The 25,608-nt window shown below is 29.0% G+C and overlaps 1 protein-coding gene across 1 annotated transcript in view; it reads right to left on the reverse strand.

The window, feature by feature from the left end:
• The window catches only part of LOC107455277 (teneurin-m-like), a 445,997-nt gene that overhangs the window by 321,304 nt on the left and 99,085 nt on the right, over positions 1 to 25,608 (reverse strand). The window contains exon 3 of the mRNA XM_016072782.3: positions 13,107 to 13,147. The gene's annotated coding sequence lies outside the window, so the exon portion shown is untranslated. The remainder of the gene's footprint in view (positions 1 to 13,106; positions 13,148 to 25,608) is intronic.

A 25,608-nucleotide genomic window follows, 5' to 3' on the forward strand; every position in this document is an offset into this window, starting at 1 on the left:
GGATCAATGTCGCCAGATAGAATTGAGAGACAAATTGAAATATTTAATGTGAAATATTAAAAATTTGAATTGAAAAGCCTCAAGTGGGATTTGAGGCCGGGATTTTCCTGGTAGGAGCCCAAATCATCAGCCACATTAAGAGCCGGTTAGTCTAGTTTCTATCTTCTAGTCTTCATTCTAGTTAACAATCTCCCATAATGCACTGCACTAAGGTTCCGAGTTTTAGTAGATTTTAATCTTATATTTGAGAGTTCGCCTTCGTCATAATCAGGTGATTTCATGACATAATAATTCTCGACATTAACAAAATTCAGCTCAAAAATGGTCGAATCGTCAAAAGTGAGATTTTTATTTTTGAGAGAGTACTTCCCAAAAATCCTATGAAACATTTCAAAAACACTTAAATATACTAGAAATCCTTACGAAACAACGTCAAATAAACATTTCTGAAAGCATATACATTTAATATAATTTTGAAAAATGTGAATATACATGACGCGTATGGAAGAGTTCATCTGAGGCGTGGGCAGTTCATAAGCAAGTCATAAAACACTGATTTAAAAAAAAAAGAAAAAAATAATGCTTAAATAGAATTATTAAAATTGTTATTCAATCACACTTGATTAAATATTGTTCGTGAATTATTTGTTTTTAATAATCCTAATAAAATCAAAATATTATTCAGAAAGGATTATGTTATCTTTATTTTAAGTATTCCTAAGGAATACAACTTATTTAATGCAAAGGAACAATTCAAATACAAATTCCTTATCATTTCTTCAAAACACAGTTTTTGTGTTGCTCATTCAATTATTTTGTAAGAAAGAATTCACAAAACTTTATTAAAAGAAGAACACATCGGAGTATCATAAATTAAGCTAGGCAAGCCAGTAAAAAACAATCTTTATCAAACAAGGATTTCTAATTTTAATCTATTGACTAAAATCTTAGTTCTTTTTTGTTGTCAAGTGTTTTTGATATTTTAATCTACTTACAAATGTTTCTCGAATGATGTACTTTTATTCTTCATATCTTACTTCAATTCTTCATAAACAACAACAGAAAATTTGCTATGTAGCTGACATTTTAAGTATTTAAAATTTGTTTATCTGAAGTAAAATCTTAATTTTTACATATTTAAAGGTATATCTAGAAAATGTTCTGAGCCACGTTGTGAGGGACATGAAATGTTTGAATTTAATTACGACTTCATGTTTCTAACTATTCATAAAAATTTGTTTTAGAGCCTAGCTAAATTTGAAAAAGAATTTTATAACTTTAAATTCAATGTGATTTGCGTCATATTTTTCTTCAAAAACGTAGATCCTATAACGAGACTGTCAGATTTATTCGAGCATTTTTGAAACATATGGGAGAAGTATGAATTTCTTTAATATTTAGTTATTGATTTTTTTTAGTGTCTTTAATAATTTGCGATACATTATTTTGCTGAATTAAATATATGTTTAAGCTTTTATTTTGAACTGTCCTGTTCTTTTACTTCTCTCATTTCTTTCTTTCATTAAAACATAATTTTTTTTTTACAATTTATTATTTAATTAATTATTTTTAAATTGATAACTTAAGGTTTCCAAATTATTAAATGTAATTAAAAAACGTAATTGACATAGAATATGTTTATTAGTAGTTGAGAAATTATGAACAATTACAATCCTCAGTTTTTATTTATTGCAGTTTGCTCACTCGTTTATTCAGTTCGCAATAAATATTAATGTGAGTCCGTAATGTACACTATGTTTCAATTTCTTTTTTGAGAAATATTATTAAAAATATATTTTATGGTTGCCAATTATAAAAAACCCCTTATATCCCCTTTCAATTGACTTCATAAATTAAAAATAAGTAAGTTTTAATAATTTTTATAATTCAAGTAACCAGGTGTATGAGATATATACGTATCAGATAAACATTGTTAAAAAGCGTATCTCAAAATTGAGTAAAAATGTGGGAAATAGCTCCGAAACAAATTATAGTCAAATTTGAAAAATCATGTAAACAAAATTCAAACAATATTTTTCATTTTTGAGGGGAATGTATAATCTCAAAACTAATATGGAAATAGAAATGTGTGAAAGAGATGCTCGTTAGCTGAAGGCAGGATTTGAAGCAAGGTTCTCCGGGATTCAGTAAGATGTTCTGACCAGCATAAGTGTTCTACCTAGGCTATGTAGAGTTTGAAGGCTTTATATAGTGGCCATCGAAATGACATATTATGACATACTAAAACCCAATTTCAGTGGTACAAAGGGTTTCAAATATGAAAATAAGGTCCCAGTAACTGATCCAGGATATAGGCAATTTTAATTTCACATTTATTTTATTTCACTATATCTTAAAAGTGCACGATATGATGTGTCAGTGCGGCTACCAATATATAATGCTTCTTCCTATGTCCAGCCCGCAGTGGACTGATCGTTAAGACACGGTTCCCAGCAGATCACCGAAGTCAAGCATCACAGGCTACGGTCAGTGTGCGGCTGGGTGACCACTTGGATCAGCCTGCGTAGGAACCGAGGGTGTGCGGTATTGGTCCTCGTTAAACTGTTCCACCGTAAAGTGCCGACTTAGCGTGCAGGTCGTTGGGTTACCGAAGCGGGGGTGCCATGCCCTCTGCAGAGGATCAAAATTGTGATGGCATGTCTTCGGATCATCCTCAGGGATGTTTCCCAGACCGTCGCCAATAGCCCATTGTGCAGCTCTAGTGCGACGTAAATGAACAACAACAACAATTCTATGTCCTGCACTGGGGTGCACAACTACGATGCTTGGAACATCTCACTACTTACCCGGAGGCCCTTGTTTCGAATCCGCGCCGGCAGACAACTAACATTTATTTCGTACATTACTTTGTCCTCATCACTTTTGAGAATATGCATTTTGCTGAAAAAAGATTGCACGTTGCTTAAATTTTGAATACCTGGGGTTTTTAAATTCGACTAGTGTTTGCTTAGGAGAGCTATACTGATACATTAACACTCATTTTTGAATTTTTTTTTTCACAGAGTAAGACCATTATTTCAGAATGAGATTTGCGTATATATGAATTAAAAATATAAAATAAGAAACAAACAATTCTTGAAAATTGATAAATTTGATTTTTCAACCATTAAAAAATGTCAAACACAATTGCACAAATGAACGTTCAAGTATGATTTAAAACGTTGGAAATGAAAGTAAAATTCAATATTTTAAAACACAAAAAATTCCTTTCATTTTTTTCAGGTAAGATTCACTTAAAATATACAAAAAAAAATTAAAACTTCTTCAGATTTAAATAAAAGTTCAAGTCGTGCCGCATCCTTTCTATGTGTTTTGGTTTTAGATTTTAAACGAAACTTGTCTGATGGAGAAGCTATAATTATTTTTTTTCGCAAAAGAACCCATTTCTGTCTAGCTAACACATTTCCATAGTTTTAACACGTTTTCCGAACCAAATTAGGGTGGAAAACTTTATTACATTCATTTTAAAGTTAATAAAAGTATTAGGATAATATTCGTAAGCTTTATATTTATATCTAAATAAAATACACGAAGTTAAGACCGGCTACCAAGTGTGAGCAAAGAAATTCAAAAACCACTTTAGTTCTTCGAAACAGTTTTGAATAAAAACGTTCTTTTAAGAAATATATATATGTATACATAAAACCATACATTTTTTCAAACATATCTTACGTTCTTTCCCTTCACAGGAAAGCGATACATTTCTTTGCACATACCTTGAATGCTTAATAGAGAAATCAGGAATATTTCGGGTGTCTAGTATACCCTTTCAAAAAGTACAATAAGAACGAGAGAGCTTAGGACTATAAATATTGATGAGGTTTCCAACAGCCGCTGCTGGAATTTCAGAAGAACTTTGATGTCATTTGAGTTTGATGTACATTAAGTCGAGAAGGTGGGAATTCGAAATGTTGAATAGCTAAAAAGAATGAGCGAGCTTTGCTTGAAGCTTTTAGTCTTGTAAAGTCCACGTGTTTTGGATTGCAAATATTATCGGAGATCAGTTAAATTCTTTTTACTTTTTCAGACTTCTCTAACAGCGTTTGGTCATCTATCTTTCAAAGTCGTGTTTACATTAGCTAGAGTTTACTTTAAAATGAAGGCAAAAGTTTTACAAAACTTTATAAAAACTTTTAAATTTAACTGATGACTCTTCGTGTATAGTATAAAAAGAAATAAGAAAACAAATATTATGTATGATTTATTCCAATGTGATAAAAAATGAAATACTTTATATATTCGACTTAGTATACATTTTTATCGCATCACTAGCACATAAAAAATAAACTTTTTAAAACTTGAAAATATATTTCTGAAACTTTTTTCTCAAATGCATTTTAAATTTTTTTTATTTGCAATTAAAAAAGGGAGAAAATATCTACATTGTTGAAATCTACGATAAATTCTACGATAAAATCTGCAATAAGAAGGATTTTAAGTTTTAAATAAATAAAATAAATCTATAGAAATCTAATGTTTTCTTAGAACGTTCATTTGCCTGCAACTTTTAATCAGATAAATAGAATTAAAAGAATTTGTAGTACTACTATTTATCAGAAAATCATATCGACATAACTTTTCCACAATTCTATTAAAAACAACTCTTATCCAACAAATGGAATCGAATTCTAAACAAAATAGTTTTGTTAATTATATATTAAAATTATCTATCTATCTGTCTAACCGTACTTTATAGTAAATAGTTCTATTTCTACAGTAATTATTTCTAACCACTAACCTCCAATATTCAATTATAAAATTAATTTTATTAGAAAAATGTTAATAATTTCTAAAAAAAATCATCGAATTAAAACTTTGTAACTAATAATTCAACCTTTTATTAATTATAAATTTTGAATTATCGGGTATAATATATTATTACCAATGTGCTTATCCAGTTTTCGTCGAAGTCAAATTACGTACCAAATACAATTTTTAACAGGAGTGAGAACATGCCTTAAAAAAAATATCCCACTACCCCCCATTTCTGATATCATTTCATATTTTGTTATATAGAAACTTAATATTTCAACATAATTTTTGCAAGCTATGTGCCAGTACGTGATATTTTTCTCCCTTCGCTTTATATGTTCCTATTTCTGTTTTCCTCTTATTTTTTATTTTTTCTCTAGTTTGTTTGTTTTCTTTGTATTTACCTTTCACTATTTATATATATATANCTAAAGACTCCTTCCTATATTCTGAGTTTTAAGTATATATATATATATATATGTATCTATATATATATATATATATATTGTCATTATAATAAATATTTTAAAAATATCATGAAATCTCAAAAAACCGAAAAATTTCTTTTTTGTCTGCTTAGTTTCTTGAAAATAAAAATAAATATATTAAAAAAAAAACAAAAATTTTAAAATTAAGTAAATTAATTGTAGTACCTTAGTCTGATTAAAGATTGTTATTTTATGGGTTTATTATAAAATCTTAAGAAAATCATTACATTCTCACAAATTGAATCATAATGGAAATAATGAATTTATTTTTTATATTGGTAACATGTGTTTTCAACCGAATGAAATCATGTACAACATTTTAACTCTAAATAAAAACTATATATTTTTTTCATAAAGTGCTTGCTGCTCCGTTCAATTAACTTCCAAACATATGATGATTGGTCAATTACTCTTTTTGAAAAATCAAAATTACGTTTTCGACAAATTTACTCCCTTCCGCGCTTAAGTATCGTTATGTTACATATTTTATACTCTCATATCTTACCTTATTAACAACACGTCGTAAATAACCTATATGTGTAACAGCTTTAACAAAATAAAGTTTTTTTCCCTTCATTTCTCTACCAAGAAACTTTGTAAGGGGTGCCAGGGGCGGCGCAATTATCACATTTTTCATTCTCACATCAGTGATCGCAATGAAAAGAAAGCGAAGATCGTTTAGCTCATTGGACCACCCCTGAAGGTCTCTTTCAAAAATAGTCTGGGTAAGCAAAGAAATAGAAAAGTGAAAAAAATGGTGGAAAAAAAAGAAAAAAAGGGCGTCAATATAAGAGGGGCTGGGGCAGAGTAGAGGTTGGAGAAAATGAGGTTTTGATAAACCTTACTTCATCCATCAGAGTTGAACTGAGAAAAATCGGACACTCTTCGCCAAGACTTTCGCTCAATTTCAGAGACTGTTTTTTAAGAATAAAGGGTTACTAGTTTTTCCAATACTCGCGCCAAAATGTCACAAAGTATGCCAAAGTATTTAAAAACATTTTTTATGTATATTCAAGATTGTTTTAGAGATTTGTATTCTGATTTGCATCCGAATTACAAATGATTGATGATGTTCTTGCATTGTCACAAAAATTATATAGTAAATCTTTCAGCTACAGTTTTGTAAAAGTTGATTCATTTTATGACTTTATTTCGTTTTTTAATACATTAATGTACGTAAAATAATTTTTTTATTCTTTCAAGCATCTAATAAATATAAGAGTGACGTAATCATTGTCGTGGAAAAGAGCTAATAAGTAATTCAATTGTAATTGTAAATTTCTCGATGAATTTAATTAAAAAAATTTATACAACTGCTATCTATTTTAAAATTTTTCATAATTTATAATTTAAAAATAAATTGATTTTGAAACACAATTTCAAGTTTAACACAAAAGAATTTCAATACTAATGACAGACAAAAAAGTAATCTGTTTTTAAAAAAAGTATTTTTAATGAAATGAAAACTGAGCAGTGCTTTCAGATATTCAAAAGAAAATTTCGGTAGTCAAAAAGAAAATTTACTCTTTAAACTGTTGTATTGAATTAAAATTTTTATACTATATGCATATTGCGGAAACAATTTGGTAAATAGAAGCTATATTTCTACTGCATGTTTAATTGAGATTCTACTTTCATCTAACGTTTTTTGTAAATTTATTATTTAACCGTTACAAATATAAAATGCTTAATTTTACTGTAGATAAATGCATTAAAATATAGGGTTATTTTATGAGAACAATTAGGTTAATACTGTAGTAGAGGAAACTGTAAATGCTATGCAAAATAGAGTTAGATTTATTTTTATTAAACATACCTGTAAGATAGATTTTTACCTTGTGAAATGACTAATTTCTAATGTTTACAAACAGGTCACGCAATTGAAATTGTTCGCAATATCGAGTACAAGTGTGAAATTACAAGTAGCAAAATTAGGAAAGTAAGATTATAATAATCTCTGAATTGAATATTAAAAAAAATTCACTATTTTTAAGCATGAGTGGTATGAAAAAAGTTTAATGAAACAACAAACAAAATACCTGCGGGTTTTCAATACAATTCTTTATTTTTCAAATCAACGAGTCATCCAATTTATGGTATTAAAAAAATAATGCTTCGCATGAGCGATATGCAACTATTATAGTTAAAGATGCTGAAAATATTTCTGAACGAATTCAAAAGCTTCAGAAATGCATTTATGATTGCGTATATTATTTTTATGAATGCGGAATATGAATTGATTGTTGTTATGAGTTATGTCTATGAGTTTTAGAAATGAATTTACAATGTTTTAATTTTTTTTTATCGAAACCAATTTTCAGAGTAAAAATATTTTCCCGACTCATTCAGTTGAAATATCATTAATTAAATTCGAAATTTAATAATATTTTTCGGTTTGTTTCATAAATGAGGTTTTGAATTGGGAACCATAAACCCTAAACACGGAGGAAGTTTCAGAAACAGCTGTTTTGATGATTTAACAAAAGATCGAATCATAGTGAAATTTACAAAGAGGAAATCCCTTTAGCAGCAAAATAACTTGGGCCCTCATTGGTCCAATATTCACAAATCTTGGCAAAATAAGGGTTCTAAGTGCGATTAATTTCAGATATTGACCTTATATAGAATTCCCCGATTCACCCAAAGTTTTACAACCAACATCGGTCCAATATAGAGCGGTCATATTCACCTAATATTTTGCATTCATTATTCAGCTGAAATAGATTCTATATCGGCCCGTTAAAGATAGATGTTGGCCATATATAGGACCAATATTAAAATATATAGACGTTCCAATATTGGTCCCTCAGTGCATGTTTATATAGGACTCATATTAAGCCAATTATTAGCCAAGGTAATAGTGCTGCTAGGCCAGGGATAAGAGCAGAAAGGTCCCTAACAACATTGTTGAAAAAGCCACAGCCTACTATGGACAGTAGTGTCTTAAGGGGAGAATAAGTTTGAACTCAAATTTCAGTTTCTGTCTACTTTTAAATTCGGTTTAAAAATAATAAAATGCATGTGATACCAAACGTGTTGGAAATAAAAAATAAAGCAAAACATATACGCAATGTTTTTACTGGGAAAATTAAATATTAACGAATTGAAACTTTATAAATACAAACAAGAATGATTAATATTTCAATGATAAGTCTTTCTTTTGAAACTTCAACAATATTTTTTTAATTAAGCTAACAAATATATCTATTTTTAATTGAGTCTTCATACAAATCTTAGTTTTATATATTGAAAATATCAGTTTCAAAATAACAAAATGCATTTAATATACAATGCACTGCAATTATATTTTTTTTGGAAATTTAGTCACAACGCTTATACTGCCAATTGTATTTCAAAAATGTATAATGACTTCATAAGTACCAATTTGTCGAGTCACAAAGTCATTAATGTTCCCATAACAAGTCATACCTCTGGGGGTACTGATCCAGGAGTTATCTGTCATCTGGATTGGTTCAAAATTACAAGGCTACCCAAAATTGGGTCGACTGTTATACGACGGATATAAAATAAAATAATATAGCAATCATAAAAATTCCAAATTTAACAGGCCTTCTTTTTAATTTTAAACAATAATTAACCTACTGATTAATTTTAAACTGACAATTTATTTTGCTTTCTTTACTTAACTCTTGGTCCAAATATCAATTCCGTATATTTAGAAATTTAGTTTTAAACTTAAGATTTTTTGTTCTATATAAAATAGTTAGTTTAACGAAGAATCACAGAAATACATAAATATACAATATCATCCCCATGGGCCTAAATAAATAAATAACAATTCCTCCGTATTTTCATGCACTTTTTTTCTGGCGCCTAAAAGGAAGAAAATCAATAAAGTTGTTTTCTTCAACTACGTTTCTTTATTTTTTCATCTATCTCCCAACTTTATTCTCCTTTTAACTCCTATCTACATTTTTCTAGTTTCAATGAAAGGGGTGTATTTCCTAATGGTTGTCTTTAGTCTCACCGGTCATCAAGTTTTTTTGGTTTCGGTTCGTTTGGCAAGATTAGAAGCTTTGGTTCCGGTACCAAGTCGATATCGTCCGCTTTGGGCATTTTCTTTGTTGATGTAGCACGGAAAGTTTCACCTTTAGTCATTATTTCTGTACTTTTATTTTTTACTTTTTTAATCAAATATTCATTTTTCTTAGAAAATATTCTATTAGTCTTAAGAAAATATTGAAATATTTTAGCAAAGGGATTTATTATGCGTAAAGTAAGGAAAAAAGTTTATGTCAAAACTAATGTTTATTTTATAAGGTAACAAGTTTGAAGAAATGTAATATATTTATAAAAAGCTACGAAAATATATGAGGAAAACCCTTTGAATTCATTTGAATATAACATAAATTTTCTATTTATTTTATTCTTTTAATAATATATTAAATTTTTTTAGCCACTGACGTCAGCTCACCAATTCCCGTGACAGCGTCTTATTCGTCTTTGTTTTTTTTAATATTAATTTAAGTCATTATTTTTCAAGAATGCGAAGCTTTTTATTAATAAAACATTATTATAATTTTACACTAGAACAACCACAGCCGTCATTTTGATCGCAAATCTATTTTGAGAGGCAATAAATTCTAAAATAATTATAACAGCTTATTTTATATTCGTGACTCGTGACTTTTCCTTTTATTTTTTCCTCTCCGTCCTAAATTTTTGAGATCTTCAAAAGCATTAAATTTAAATTTTAATAGAATGATGATTTATCAAGAACGACCATTTGACCGCTATAGAGATGTAAGTGTATTACTTGGATTTAGCACACTATTTCTCTTCCATTAATTACCTTTATTTTATTCATGAACGTGCATGAATAGATTGACATTTTAGAAGTTTTTTTTTCACAAAAGGAAATTATTTTCCTTATTCGGAGCAAAATGTACCATTGAACATATTTTTACATACAGAAAAACTTGTTTGAAAAAAAGGAATTTCAACAGCTGTAACAAAATGGCTAAATTATAAAGAAACTCCGCCAATTATCAATACTACAACTACCTTGTCCTTTTTTTTGAAATATTCTTAAACAGGATATATTAATTATTGTTGTATTTAAAAATTTCTACATATTTAATATTATACGTAACTATGGAAGCTTAATCGTAATCCAAAAAGTCTCACTAAAAACGCTAATTTCTTTAGCAGATTCCCATCAAATAATCCAATGGTAAACTACACGAATAATTTACAGAATATAGTTAAATATAGTTTCGTCAACTTTAAGTTTAATAAGTTTGCCAATTTTCCTGATTTTTTTAAAGCTTGTAACTTTTAACAAGTTTCTCAAGAGTCCTGGGTTAAAAACTAAACGAGTCACAAACCCAAAATTGGATCAACTTTCAAACGACGGGCAGAAAATAAAATAAAACTAAATCATGGCAGAAGAGGGATTATCTAAATTTGAAAAATTCGCGAATGTATTATAAAAATAATAAACTTTGGAAAACAGAATATGTTAAATGATGCAAATAAACTAATTCTTTTCTATTTTACTCTTCTGTCTTAAGTCAATCAATATGTTAATCAATTTAAATGGGAAATGGCTTTTATGTTTCTTTAACTTCATAATTAATTTTTTTCTTTTTGAAAATTTTTTATGGCAAGAAAGTTAAATATGGAAACATCTAAAATCTATTTCTCCTTCTTTTTTATTTATTTTATTTATTTTCTGTTAATTTCGTCATCAATGTAAGCACCAGCGTATACAAGAAAGAAATCGAGAAAGAGAAACGGCATTTGATGTAACAATAAATAAATGGTCATTATTTGATTATAAAAAACCTGAAAAATTCACAAAATTAGCTATTAAAATTGCTATAGCTTTCGAGCAAATTAGAATTTCGAAAACACCTCTTGTTAAGCTCATAAATATAAATCCTTCCTCCAGCACGTGTTAAATTGCAAGCTTTTAGTTTTATTCCTGAGGGCTGCAAAACAGCCTGTTGGGTATTTTCTTTTCAAAAAAAATTAACAATTAATTGAAAAATAAAGAGTTTTATAAGATCGTGTTAGCTGTACAGTGCGGAAAAAAAGGAAGTAGACCACTCTAAATAACTATTGATCTAAAGATCGGATCTTCACGTTCTAGGTTAAGGACTATGACTCGAGGGGGTGACCTAAAATATGGTAATTATTTAGTGCATACGATATTTTAAGTCCCGAAATCCGACACAATAACGAACTTTTTCTGAATAAATATACCTTTATTTTCGATGCATTCGGATTTCTGACCACCTAAATATAGGGGGTAGCTGCAATCTGGACTATATGGTCCCCATAGAGAGGAGAGAGCTCCAAAGTTTGGACCCTATAACGTAAATTTTACTGTTTGCGTACTTTGTCATATCTCGAGAATTTTTAAGTGAATTGAAATTTAAAAAATCTAAATTTGCATGCCAAAATACAAAATTTCAACAAAATCTGTTGAATAGTTCCCAAGAAGTGAAATTTCAAAAGAGTTAGATATTTAAAATTCAATTTCTCAGAAACTATTCAACCGCTTATGCGCGAATTTTGTAATTTGCCATGTAAAATTTTATTTTTTAAAATGATGCAAAAATTCCATATTTTACAATTCGAAATTTTTCCGCCCATTATTAAATAAAACAATAAAACGTAAAAATTTTTTACTAAAAGTTAATTTTTGCGATGGAATTATGTTTGAATAAATGAGTTTTATAATTGCGTGCAAATATTTTCCAATTCGTTTGAAAAATTCTAGATATATAACGAAATACGCAAAGAGAAAAATTAACTTTATCGGTTGCAAACTTTGGAGCGGTCTCTCAATTAAACTATGGGAACCATATTTCTAAGATTGCGGCTATCCCCTATATTTTTTGGATCAGAAATTCGAATCCGTCAAAAAAAGGTATATGTATTCAAAGAACGTTTTTGTGTCTGATTTCGTAACTTAAAATATCGTCTGCACTTATAAATTAGTATATGTGATTGCCACCCCACTAGATTGAGCAGTGGGATTTGAAGATCCGATTATTAGATCTAAAGTTATTCAAGTTTGTCTGTTTTTTTCTCTCTCTCTCTTTTTTTNTTTTTTTTTTTTTTTTTTGGTGTGCTGCAAATTTTTCTACGTGTTTCAAGTCTCTAAGCTTTATAGCTTCAACAAAACAAAATAAATTGTATCGTGAAGTTTTAAACCTGAGACAGTGGCGGCAGCATTACTTACGATTTTTAAAAATAGAGAGAAATAATTTCAAAATAATTCATATTTATTACTAATTTTTACATTGGAAGACAATTCCTGAGAACCTACAGGAAAAAAGTAAATTATTACTTTTTTCCTATTTTAAAGATACTAAGTCTTTTTTAATTCTGCGCTTAAATTAAGATACAAGAAGTAAATTTAATTTAAGCAAACAAATTGAATATAAATTAATTAAAATATTGTTCATGCATATGAGAGAAAGCTTTTAAATTATATTAAAACTAAAATATTTCAAAAGTAAACATTTTAATTAGTTTCTAATGTAAGTTTTCCAAACTTTTTCAAAACTATTTCAAGATTTAGCAAAATATGACATGAATATATATTAATTGAGAAAAAATTCATATTTCAGTACCAAAGTATTAATAACTATCAATATTGCAAGAGTAATACTTGATATATTTCATTACAGTTTTGTTTCTTGAATCATGATAGATAAATAACATCATTTTGAAATTTCAAAAATTTTTCTCAAACCAGTTTTACAATTTTTGAAGAGAGATTTAATTTTAAACTTTTAACTTAAACTAGGTGAATTATAAACATTTATGCAGATTTCTATATCTAAATATACTTTTAAAAAATTAACTTACCCAGATGAAAAATGTATATTCAGCCTATGCAAACAGTAAACCTGAAAACAAATAAATACGTGTTTTTATTTAAATGTAACATACATTTTGCAAATGAATAAAATTAAATATTATTAAAAGAAAGATGGAAATCAATGTAGCAATTTATTCTGAAACCAAATTTTTAGGAAAGAAAATCATCGATAACTGTAGTGTTCTGTTGGTATAAAATCGATGATATTTTTATTTAAAAAGAGTTATTTACATTTTAATTAAATTAACCAACCCGGCACGTGATTATTTACAGTTTTATGATTGATAAACTACAGAACATTAGAATTAGAAAATATTAAAAACTCGGAGAGTTTGCTATTAATTTATATGCTGTTAAATTAATTTGCTACTAATTTTAATGCTCCCTACTTTGAGGAGAACAAAAAAACTTCCAGGACCCTTAGTTATTATAAATGTAAGCAAATTAAGTAGTTTTAACCTTTCATTTATTCGACCATCTGCCATCGCTGAGAAAGAGGCGCAGAGTCTGTAATTGTAACGATGTCCAGCTAGGCCGTCAGATTATAAGCTTATATTATTAAAGTTTCCTAACTCACTTCTGGGGTGCGCTTCCTATTCATAGTAGTCTTCAAGCATCATGTAGCGAACGCAAAAGTTCGGAGTTCAATCCCAGTCAGCTAACGCATTACCCCTACATTTGGACAACTGACAACGAATATGAAACTTTCTCAGTCTTCGACAGGTGGCAGCAGTACAGTAATTCGCTTCGTTCCATGCATTCTCTTGATTTGACAAATGTATCACTTATCAGGTGAGTCTGAAACAATGTGAAGAATTAAACTGAAGATAATTTTTTGAGGATAATAATAATTTACAGTCTATGAGTTTGCCTAGAATCTCGTTCGATGAATATTATGTGATAGTACGTGGAAATCAAATCATAAAATCATGGTGTTCGCTGCATCTGCATGTTAAATTACTAAATAATCAAAAAAAAAAAGGTTACTACTAAATTCGAATGGACCGGACAGTTAGAGGTAAGCTGCAGGTAGGAGCACAGATACGGCTTTCAAGCATACGATAAAAAGTTGCTGAAACAGAACGATATATTCTTCGTATTTCGGCTTAATTTGCTAATGCGCTTGGAAAAAGTGTTAGATGGAATTAGATGAACACTTAACAAAATTGGAATTCACAATGAACATTCGTTAGACAAAAATGGAATACACGCTTAGCATATGCTATGATTAAGTGAAGTTTCTTTTCCAATTTTTTCTTTCTTCACTGCTCATGCCGTTTTCACCCTTTGAGGTTGAAATTTAATTTCTTTTTCTTTTTAACTTCCTTTTCCCTTACTACAGCAGCGTATATAGCGAATTTCATCATCATACGCCAACCAGAATGAACTAAGTCTACAAGTCAATATTAGGAGTTTTAACAAGGTAACTCTATTTTTTACACACGCTGATCTAGCCATAGCTAGGCACTCAATCTTTTCTTAAGTAGGAATCTACCTTATAACTTCCATATTGAAGAGTGGAATCTGATCAGGGTCAAGCAAGTTTCTGAGCAATTCCTTGATTTTTAAACTGGATATTCTATCAGCCTTCTGAATCGAAGGACTAATTTGCAATTTGATGTGCTTTGCAAATCACCACAGAGCATTTCCTATTACAGAAATGGTAAAATATGTCTACTATTTAATATAAATACGTCAAACAGAACGATAAATACTTTTCATAAATATCATTTGTACTATATATTTACAAGCTCGTGAGTGCATATCATGCATTCAGGAAATTTGACTGAACCATACAAGAAAATTTCCTACTGCAACGAATTGAGGAAAATAATTAAAAGATACATACCTAAGATTTAACCAAACATTTTACAATATATTCACAAATGTGTGGGTGTATATCATGCAGACATGAAATTAGTTAGTATCATGTCCATGTCCGTCGATTCTCTGTCATAGTTGCAAAATTATACAAACGCTGAATAACCAATCTCAAACAAGCATGTGAGTAGATATCATGCATACATGCACGGAGAAAGAACTTCTGCTCGAATTACCGTACTGTATCATAATAACATTTATGGTAAAAAAATAGGCGAAAATACATAACTCTGGTAATAAAAATAATTAAAAATAAACCATTCGATTGGTAATTTTTTCGTTTACATGGTAATGGTTTGCCGGAAATTCTGCTTTTTTTTTTAAAATTCTGGTTTAAAGTTCTGCTTTAGTTCTTATTGCCACACATTTAGTTAAAAATATAAATCTGAAAAAGTAAATTTAACCGAAAAAATATCATAATAAAATTAACAAATTATATCCCATATTATTAAACCATGTTTTATTGTTTTAAAAAACGCAAGGCATTCCCACAACAACCGGTTGTGGGTGAGGGGGGTCGGGTCTTATAGGGTTATGGTTCTGGAATTTCGAGACCAACAGAATGATTGTGGCAACATGGTACTCATTGATCTGAAGCAGGGTGGGCTTTAAACCGCCCCTTACTCACTAACCTTGTGTACCTTACTCACTAATCCATCGCGGGTCATTTTTATTGATTATTTTGCGAAAATCATTAACAAAGCGTTTCTATGAAAATCACCGAGCTTTTTAGTGTTCCCATGGAACCAGAAGAACATCACATTAGCATTTTACAATAGTTTGGTAATTCTGACTGTACTTCTTTTCTCAGTGCGAAATTTGTCAGCACCATACAAAAAACTTGATATTTTATAATTATCGTTGGAACAGCCGACCTAATTTTGAGTTTATGGCTAACAATGTTTAACTCCGTTGTCTTGTAATTTTGAACTCAATTCAGAGAACAAGAGAACTTCTGTATCAAGTATTGGGAAAAATTTTGCTTTCGTGGAGAACATTTTGAAGGAACTAACCGCATTTGCGTTACATGAAGAGGAAAACTAGTAAACCCTACCACGGTTAGCTTGATGGTATGATGGCTCTAACCCCTGATTCGTCCACCACTGAGGATATTTCCTGTCAGCACTGTGGTCTGTGAGAGCCGGGAGGCGAATTCGTATTAACCAGTCATCGCTGGGATTCTAACCTGTATTCTCTATCCCTATTATAAAATTGATTATAAAGAATCTATTATAAAAAGATAGCTAAATGCATATAATCATACTAATAGTATTTAATCCAAAGAATTACAAATAATTGTATGGGTATTTATACCAATAAAATCAAAACCTAAGTTTCCATTTCGAAAACGAAATATTTCATAAAGGAACAATAAATAATCCATTTTAAAAGAGATCTAGTTTTACAAAAAGAAGTTTTAGAAGGCTATTTATTTTGATAAAACACCTAACGTCTGTATTTTCAGATCTAAACAAACTTCAGAGGAATCGAAACTTCCGGGTGGGTAAGATACAACAATACTGTTAAAGTGGACACTGGGGCTAAGTAGAAATAATAATCCATCTACCAAAATCCCCTTTAGCGGAATTCGACCGCCTACGACAGTTTTGCAGCTGGGGAGTGTATAAGTCGGGAATAGTGAAGAGAAAAAGATGAAAGCCAGAAATACCATGCTCTTTGAAGCGTACAAAAATGAAAGAAAAAAGAGGATAAAAAAAAAGGAAAAGAATAAAAGAGAGAAAAAAATAAGTGAATAAAAAATAACATCTTTCTGGCTTCAACTATCGGAATGGGAAACTACTGAAACAAAAAAAGAGAGCCAAGAGCATATATATACGCACAGAAGGACCACTTCAAGCTGAGATCGAAGTCACGGAAATGTGTGATCGGAATAGGAAATCGGGATTAGAGATTTTTAACCCCCTTTCCCCCGGCATCAGATAGCATCATGTCTGAACATGCCCTACGCCCAGAAGGGTATCGCTTTTACACTCCGTGTTTTTTCTTATGCAATCGCTGGATTGCTATTTTGATTCTTTTTTTCTTTTTTTTTACTGAATATTTGCGGTGGGATGTTTTGAAAGAAAGTCAAGGAAGTTTTAAGAGCATTTTTAGTTGTTCTAGCACCTTGTAACAACAATTGACTGAAAGGATAGTGGTATTCTAACATTCTGATGTAATATTTGATATTTAAATAATAAAACAACGCTATATTGGGTTTGTTCCTCTACCAAAAAAAAATTTTGTTTTTAAAAGTACATAAAACTTATTCTCAAATTATACATTCACTGAATGAGAAATCTTTAAATTGATTAAATTGATTAACTATGTTCGTAACTAAGCTCCCGTCTTTTTTTTCCAATTTCAGCGTTACAGATTTCGTTAAATGTTTTAGGCATATTTTTTTTAGATCATTCGAACGAGATTGTTTTATTCTACGTCAGGAATCTATGTTCTTTTTTACTTATTTTCATACAATTAAAATGGAGCACATTCGACAAATACTTCTTTAAATATATCTATCTATCTATCTATCTATCTATCTATCTATCTATATATCTATCTATCNGATTTGTTTCATCCATTATCCGCCTTCCGAGTTCTTCATGGGATTGAAGTTTATCACTTAAGTTAGATAAATACTTTTCTTGAACATTGGGTTTCTTCAGCTCCTCAACATCAAGCTTTTTCAGTTTTCAATTTCTCCTCTAATAGTATACTTTGCTTAGTTTGTACCTCATTTTAGCAATAACTGGAAAGTGAACCGAGTCAATGTTTGCTCCTCTATAAATTAAACAACTATGCTTCTTTAAAATAAAATAAAGAAAACAATATGGAAATTTAAAAGCTACCGCGAGGGATGTTACTTGCTGCTAAAATTATAAAGCGTTGTGACTAAATAGCTATATATATATATATATATACATGGATGCAGATATATGTAAATAGTACCGCCCATATAAGTACCTCGATATACTGCAATTTTACTTTACAAGCTTTACATTTCTAAAGTTAAAGTAGTCTATAAAAAGGCTTTTTTTTTCTCCTGACTAAACATAATTGCGATGGGAAGAGAAAATTCTATTTTTGCTTATTAATGTTTTATTCTATTTCGCAATTAAACTGAAAATGTATATTTACCTTATTCCGTAATATATTCCTGAGCACGTAAAACAAAAGGCCGTCATCTAATCACAACTTGTGATAAAAGGCTTGCAGTTCTCCATTCATTTTGCTGATAAAATTATACAATACAATTCAGAAATATCTTTATTTTTCGAAGCGCAGTTTAATATTAATTAGTTGTCAACGTTTAGAATTTTGATAACTATCTTCATATCATTATATATCAATAATTGTATTACTTAATTTTATTACATAATTATGGTACATATCCTTATATATAAAAAATTATATTACACCTGTTATTTGATTATGGTTATTTGATTATGTATCTGACAACTGATTGTAATATACATGAAATTACAAAAATATCATTATTTAAGAAAGCAATGAAGTAAATATATTATGACGCACATAGCTAGTTTTTTTTTCAGAATTAAATCAGTTTACATTTAAACGATCATTTTACGAAAAAAAAATTAACATCAAGATGAATTTAAGCTTGAAATACAAGATATAAATTAACAACAATTCTTGAAACATAATTCTTGAATTCCAAGATTCGAATAAGTACTGAAACTTCCCAGTCCCCATTGTTTCTTCTTCCCAATGTAATACTAATATGTTATTTATTCCATTTTAATATGAAAATTGAATGGTCGTCTTACCAAACAAATTAATATCTTAGATGAGCTTAAGCATCACTTCAATTTAAAGATCTTGAAACGTAATATACAAATAAGTACCTTAACCTGCTAGCTTTACCATAATTTCTTCCTACCAATATTTACTTATGAATTATATCAATTTAATACCTAAGTTAAATGATCATTTCACCAAAAACATAATTATCCTGCTATGTATTTAAGCATCACCTAAAATTAGCATCGCTTTAATTGAAAAAAATTTAAATTACAAGATACGAATAAGTACCTTAACCCACTAGTTTCACCATTATTTCTTCATCCCAATGCTTACCTATGAGTTATATTTATTCAATACATATTTTAAATGATCATATTCCCAAAAAAATACTATCTTAAGATGTATTTAAGTATCACATAAAATTAAAGATCTTGAAATACAAGACACAAATAAGTACCGTAACCCTCTAGTTCCACCATTATTTCTTTTTCCCAATGTAATACTTCGAAAATAATGATGACTACAACTCCAACTTCTTTTGATTTATCGATATATAGACAATCGATGTAAAAAATATTTTTTTCTCCTATTCGATACATTTTCTCTGATAGACTGAGTGAAAAATTTTTATTTCGATTTTATCGTTATATCTTACTACTGAAGAAGACAGGCTTTAATACTTCTCACAGTTGTTTTGTTTCCCAGGGTTGAAAATTCTTTCAATGTTTTCATAAGTACCGATATTGTGTCAATTTAATATCCAATGGAAGAATAAAATATTACAATATTATACACATTTCATATGAAAATATTTTCCATTTTATATATTTTTTTCAGAAAATAATAGAAAATATCTTCATTGATTCATAAGGGAACTTTTTGTTATATTGTCGTTGATAAAAATCGTTTTTCATCCATTTTGCTCAGATATTACAAGAATAAATATCATTTTCAACTTAAATGTAGTCATTAAATATTAAATAAATATCCGTTTGAAGGTGATGAAACAAACTAAATATTGATATCTATGCATATTTTAGGAAAACAGTTTTTTCAATTTCGCTTAAGCTCTTTTGAATAAACCCTCACAGTTTAAACTTATTTTCTACAACATTGACGTTATGAAATTGTTAGGAAAAAAAGTGTCTGAATGCAATTTATTTGAGAATAATAATGACAGATAATATTTATATGGCATTTCGTATCTTATAATTTGGTATTGCTGATATTTATTAAGTCTAAAAAATCTTTTGAAAAAGGTATTTCAAGGAAATCGATAAGGGAACATACCTTGAAAGGACAAGAATATGCGCAATATATATATAATTTATCATACCGAAGGAAAGTAATAATCTAACAAGCTCATAGATTTAGTTCCAAAATATATTTTTTTAAAACGTTTAAACGTATTTAACTCTCTCACGAAAGATAAGTAAAAAATGGATAAAAGTTAACGATAACAACCTGACAACAATTAAGTATGGTTTTAAAATATTAAAAAGGGCTTGTCATCTAAGCATAGGAATATACTTTATTTTTTTTAGAATACATGCATTTATTTCGTTTTAAGGGAAATACTTTATTGGGTTTCTATAAAAACCAAATGGATATTTTCAAAAGCGAATTAGGGTTGAAATTGGCAAAAATGTATTTTTTTCATATTTTATTGCTTTTAAAATGTCAACTTAATTTTAGTGTTTACTTTTATTGTTTAGGATGATATGGGAAAATCTAGTGTTTGCAACAGTTACTCATGACTGCTGGAACAAGTTTAGCAGACCTTAGACCTTTAGTCAATGTCCTCTTAGTTAATTTTGAAGAGGGTGCAAACAGTCAATAAGCAGAAAAGCCTCAGTTCTGAGAAAAGGAAAAGCATTTGTAGTCTAATTTGGCAATATTTCTAATGCTGCATCTCTTGCTTGGACTCTAATGTCCACATTATCTCTAATACTGCGCTATATGGGCTTATTTATCTCTAATACTGCATCATCAGGACTTAAAAATTTGTAAAACTGGGAATATGGCATTCAGTTTGATAATTTTCATCCAGGAGGTAAAATGCCGTCAAATAGGCGGTTTTTTAAATAGGTTAATAATTTTTAAAATAATTTAGTTATTTGTCAGCTTCGAAAGCTCCAATAATTCCTTACAGCAAGATAGGATATATAGTTATCAATTATAGTTTGATTCAAGTGCAAGGCACTTAAACTCTGACTTTTTTTATTTTCCTTAGCAAAAAGACCTTCAAAAAACCATGTTAATAAAACGCATAGATTTATTTTTCTTTATTTAGATGTTGAAGGTTCTACTTTTATGGCATATGATTCATTTATATCTGAATGTTACTATTTACTTCTATGTTCTTAGATAGTAGCTATGTACATTTTAGCACTTTCATAGCAGTTTAAACTTTTTCTTATTTTCAGAAACAACTAACTGTATGCTTTTAGGAGGAAGGATTAAACACGCCCTATTTGAATTAGTGGGAATCAGTCTTTTCTGCATGATTTGAGTCAAGTTTTTTAGAAACCATCAAAATGAAACAGTCAAGGATTAGAAAAAATCAACCAGTTGTTTTAAATGACTTTTTAAAAAAAATGCTGAGGCAATATCTAATATGAAATAAAACAAATGTTGAAATTTCGCAAAACTATTGGAATGCTTAAAAAATAAGAAAAATATGAATTAGAATTTGAAAATATAAATAAAATTAACGATTAAATATTTCAGAATACTAAACTATTTTCCTACTTATTGTTCTTAACTGTGTTCACTATACTCTTGCAAGTTTAACACAATGCATATGTAAGCAGCAATTTCTGCTATTTTAAATTAGTTTTTGAGAGAGATGAAATTTACTATAGAAAATTCAATACATATCACACTAAACTCGTCACGAAATTCAATAGATTTAGTAACACCAGGGTCAGGTGCGATGTTAAATTCTAATTCTCATTAGATTTATTTTTGGATTTGAGTTTTCATTAATCGCGTTTGCTATTTCGTTAAAAAACCTTTGTAAGTTTCTCTTTCATTTTTTTAATACCATGGAATGAAATTTATTTTCAAACCATCCAATTTCTTCTTTTTGTCGTTTCAGATTCCATGATAAGCAAAACTGCAGAAAGAGTGAAGCATTGGAGCAATTTTCCAAAATGAAGAAACGGATCGTTGAAACTTCTCGAAAAAATCTCGGAATGCATAAGAAATAGAAGGAAAAAAAATAAAAATAGAGCGTTCTCTTTGCCGAAGAATCGAAGACTATTAATTGTCTTACAGGACTACAGAGAAATATATTTTCTTTTTACTTTTTTTTCCTTTTGAACCAGTTTTACTTTGTACTTCATTTGCAATGCTAATCAGATTCGATCTTAGCGAATTTCTCGGTAGTTCTCCTTTTCTATTCGTTTCTCCTTTTTATGTCACAAAAAAGGAAAGAAATTGTATTAATTTCTTTCCCAACTTTCCTTGTCCAAGATTCGGTTTGGTATTAGTTCTTAAATGAGGTCTAGATCTTGATGATTCTCTGATACTGATAGTTCGGAGTTAGATTGGCCTTCCTTTTTTCATGCGATCTATAATATTATTGTGCCTATTTGGCATTAGATCATAAAAACTTCTAAACTTTCAAAATTTTTAAAAACTTTGTTCGAAATGGTTAAATGCACGAGTGTTTATAAAACTTTTTCTCTTGAATTGTTTATTTGAATGTTCCGTTTCTGAAAAAAATTTTTTTAAGTAAATAATTGAACCAATTGTATTAAATTGACTATAAAATTCATAAATAAGGGAGGTGTTAGGTTTTTCAATCCTCACACTACGCGGAGAAAACAAATCCTGGCACAATTACCGTACTGTATTGTAAAGGTAGTTTTAGTATAGGAAGCATAATTCTGGAAATAAAACCAAAATGTATGATAATTAAACTATTAATTTGGTACCTTTTCTGACCATATGGTAATAGCTTAAGTGAAATTCAGGTGTCCCAAATTATATTTTATAATACAACACATTCAGTGAAAAATACAAAACTGAAAAGCAAATTTAACAGAATAAATAGTTTCTATAGCATACTCTAAGGTATCGTGATAAAACTGCCACATTTTATCACATTTACCAATTTTTATAAAATATTATAAGAAAATATTTTATTGTTAATCTTACCAAAACTATTAAAAAAGGGCTTCGATATTTTTTATGATCCCATAGAGCTATAAGCATGGTAAATTTCCCGATACTGATAGTATTGATCATAAGTTTTTCTCAGTGTTGTTTCTTCTATGATTTAAACAAGCAAACCCCCACTTATGATTTAAAGTAATCGTAAAATAATTGTGATGGTATTTGCCAATATGGTTTAAAAAAATCCGACTTTATCGGGATAAAAACTTAAAAAAAATAATTCTGCTGTAGTTTTGAGATACGTGATTTTGTGCAATATATTTGGTAACAGAAGATAGTTATCTGAGAACAATTTTATTCTTACTTAATTGTGTGCATTGTATTAATTATATTGTTATTGAAAACTTTGACATTACCCTTTTAATTAGTTGTTAATTTGTCACATAAATTTAATATAAGAATCTGGCAATATTACATAAATTAGTGCAAAATCTCCTTATCAGCTCTCCTTGCAGATATTAGTGTAAAATACATTTCCGCTTAAACTTTCATATTGCTTTCAAGAAGAATGTTCGAAGTGTCTAACCTTAGCCATCAATTCATGAAATATGCAGTTTTGAAAATCAGCATACATTATATGTTTGACATACATAATAACTTGTCTTTGTTCGAACATTATTTTAATATGATTTGCATTTTGGAATAGTTTTCTTTTATATTTATATAACTATACAATGCTTTTTAAATAATATTTAAATAACTTGTAAATATAGAATATAATTAATGAAATATTTAAAACTATACTATTTGGCAAAAGTATCTGGATACTCAGTGGTAAAAACTTCGGGCTGTCCTGAAGCATAAATTAATATGTTGATTATCCACCGTTTACATCAATGACAGCTTACATACACCCGAAAAACTTTCCACTGATTTACGATAGGAATTGACTTCCACGCGTCCACCAGAGCTCAAAAGTGAACTGGTCATGAGGAAAATTGATTTGACTGGCCACGTAATTTATGTTAGAATTTTCATTCTGAAACTATGGTAAAATAGCTGACAGTAGTCTGTCCATCAAATTAACCATAAAGTTTACGGCAAAGAACATTTCTTACCTTTTCGGTTTTGATGCTTCCACGAAGTTGTCTGGATAATTTTGGTTAGATAGTGTATAATACCTTAATTAACAGTTTCTTCTTAGCTTGTTAAATAAAAACAGCCGATAGAAACAAAGATATAAAAACAGCGCTTAATGCACAATCAAATTTAATTACACAATGGCCAAATACAAAAAATATTAATTTAATTCTCGATTCTTTCTCATTAGTGATATTTCTATAAAAGTTTTGACACTACAATAAAAATGAATATTTATTTCAATTAAATGAAATTTTGCAAGTTACTTCAAAATTTGAAATCTTAATTGAAAGTCCTCAAAATACATCCTTCGCTTGAATTTTATTAAACAAGTAAAAATGCAATTGCTGAGAAAAAATATATAAATAATTGAATTTTAGTAGTCATTCAATATATTGTTTTCTTTACATAATTAATCTTTAATAATCCAGATTATTTTTAAAAAGGAAAATAAATGAAAAATTTAGCAATTTTGAAAGAACTGAAAAAAACTTTTTAATCAGTTACATATAGGAAAAATCAATCACATCTATTTATTTAAATATTACACAATATCAACTAAAAATAGATTTTGTAATTAAGATGACTCAATTCAATAAATACTTTTTCAATGACTGCAGTACTACTTTGAATAAATTAAAAACTAGCAGACTCAGTCTAGACTCATATTTTTGAGTTTATTAATATGTCGGTACGTATCAACGAATGATAACTTTCAGCAAATTAAATTCTATGAAACTGACCCTTTTTCTTCAGTAAGAGGCTTTTAATGGCTTCCTTAATAGATTTAGAATAGTCTCCACCCCAATATTATTAAAGGAAGAGCATATGAATATGAATACAGTAAATTTAATGCTTTATAAATTACTAGCCTATTAAAAGCAAAGGCCGGAACTAATCACCTGAATAATGTCTTGTGAATGGAGAGGAATATTTACCTATAAAAGCCCGACTTGGGAGGAAATTTGATGACCACAGAACTCTGTTTAAGTGCAATCCTATTAAAATTATACCCATTTGAAACATCGGTAAGCAACTTAATGAGTTCGATGCCTATCTCTTACCATTAAAGAGATTCACGGCACTTCGCTTAATTACTAGTTATCGATACCTGCTATGTTTGTCTATAAGCAATTTGTTTTCTTATTAAAAGAGGCGGATATAGCTGTTTCAAACGTATAGGAGAATGTAGTTGAAATGTAGAATGTAGGCTTAATGTACGTAATTGTAGACGAAAATTTGAGAACTTTGATAGGGAATGGTAAACATTTTTGCTACCATTATTTAATATTTAGACAAGTAAATGTAGGCATTCAGCAATATGCGAAGATGGCGAATGCTTAGAAAACATTTTTGTTGTAGTTATTTCTCACTTGCGCAGAGAAATGTTTATAAACAGCATGCACCGGTGCTGATAGTTGAATTTTTTTTAAAAATTCCTTCTCATTTAGAAAAAAATAAATCCATCAGTCTGCATTGATTTTGAATCTTTAAAATAATATTTTTTTGTTGAATTTCACTATTTTGCACTTAAGCCAGCAAATATCAACATTCAGCATGTTAAATGTAGAAAAAAAA

The sequence above is a fragment of the Parasteatoda tepidariorum genome, chromosome 4 (genome assembly GCF_043381705.1).
Source record: "Parasteatoda tepidariorum isolate YZ-2023 chromosome 4, CAS_Ptep_4.0, whole genome shotgun sequence".
NCBI lineage: Eukaryota > Metazoa > Arthropoda > Arachnida > Araneae > Theridiidae > Parasteatoda > Parasteatoda tepidariorum.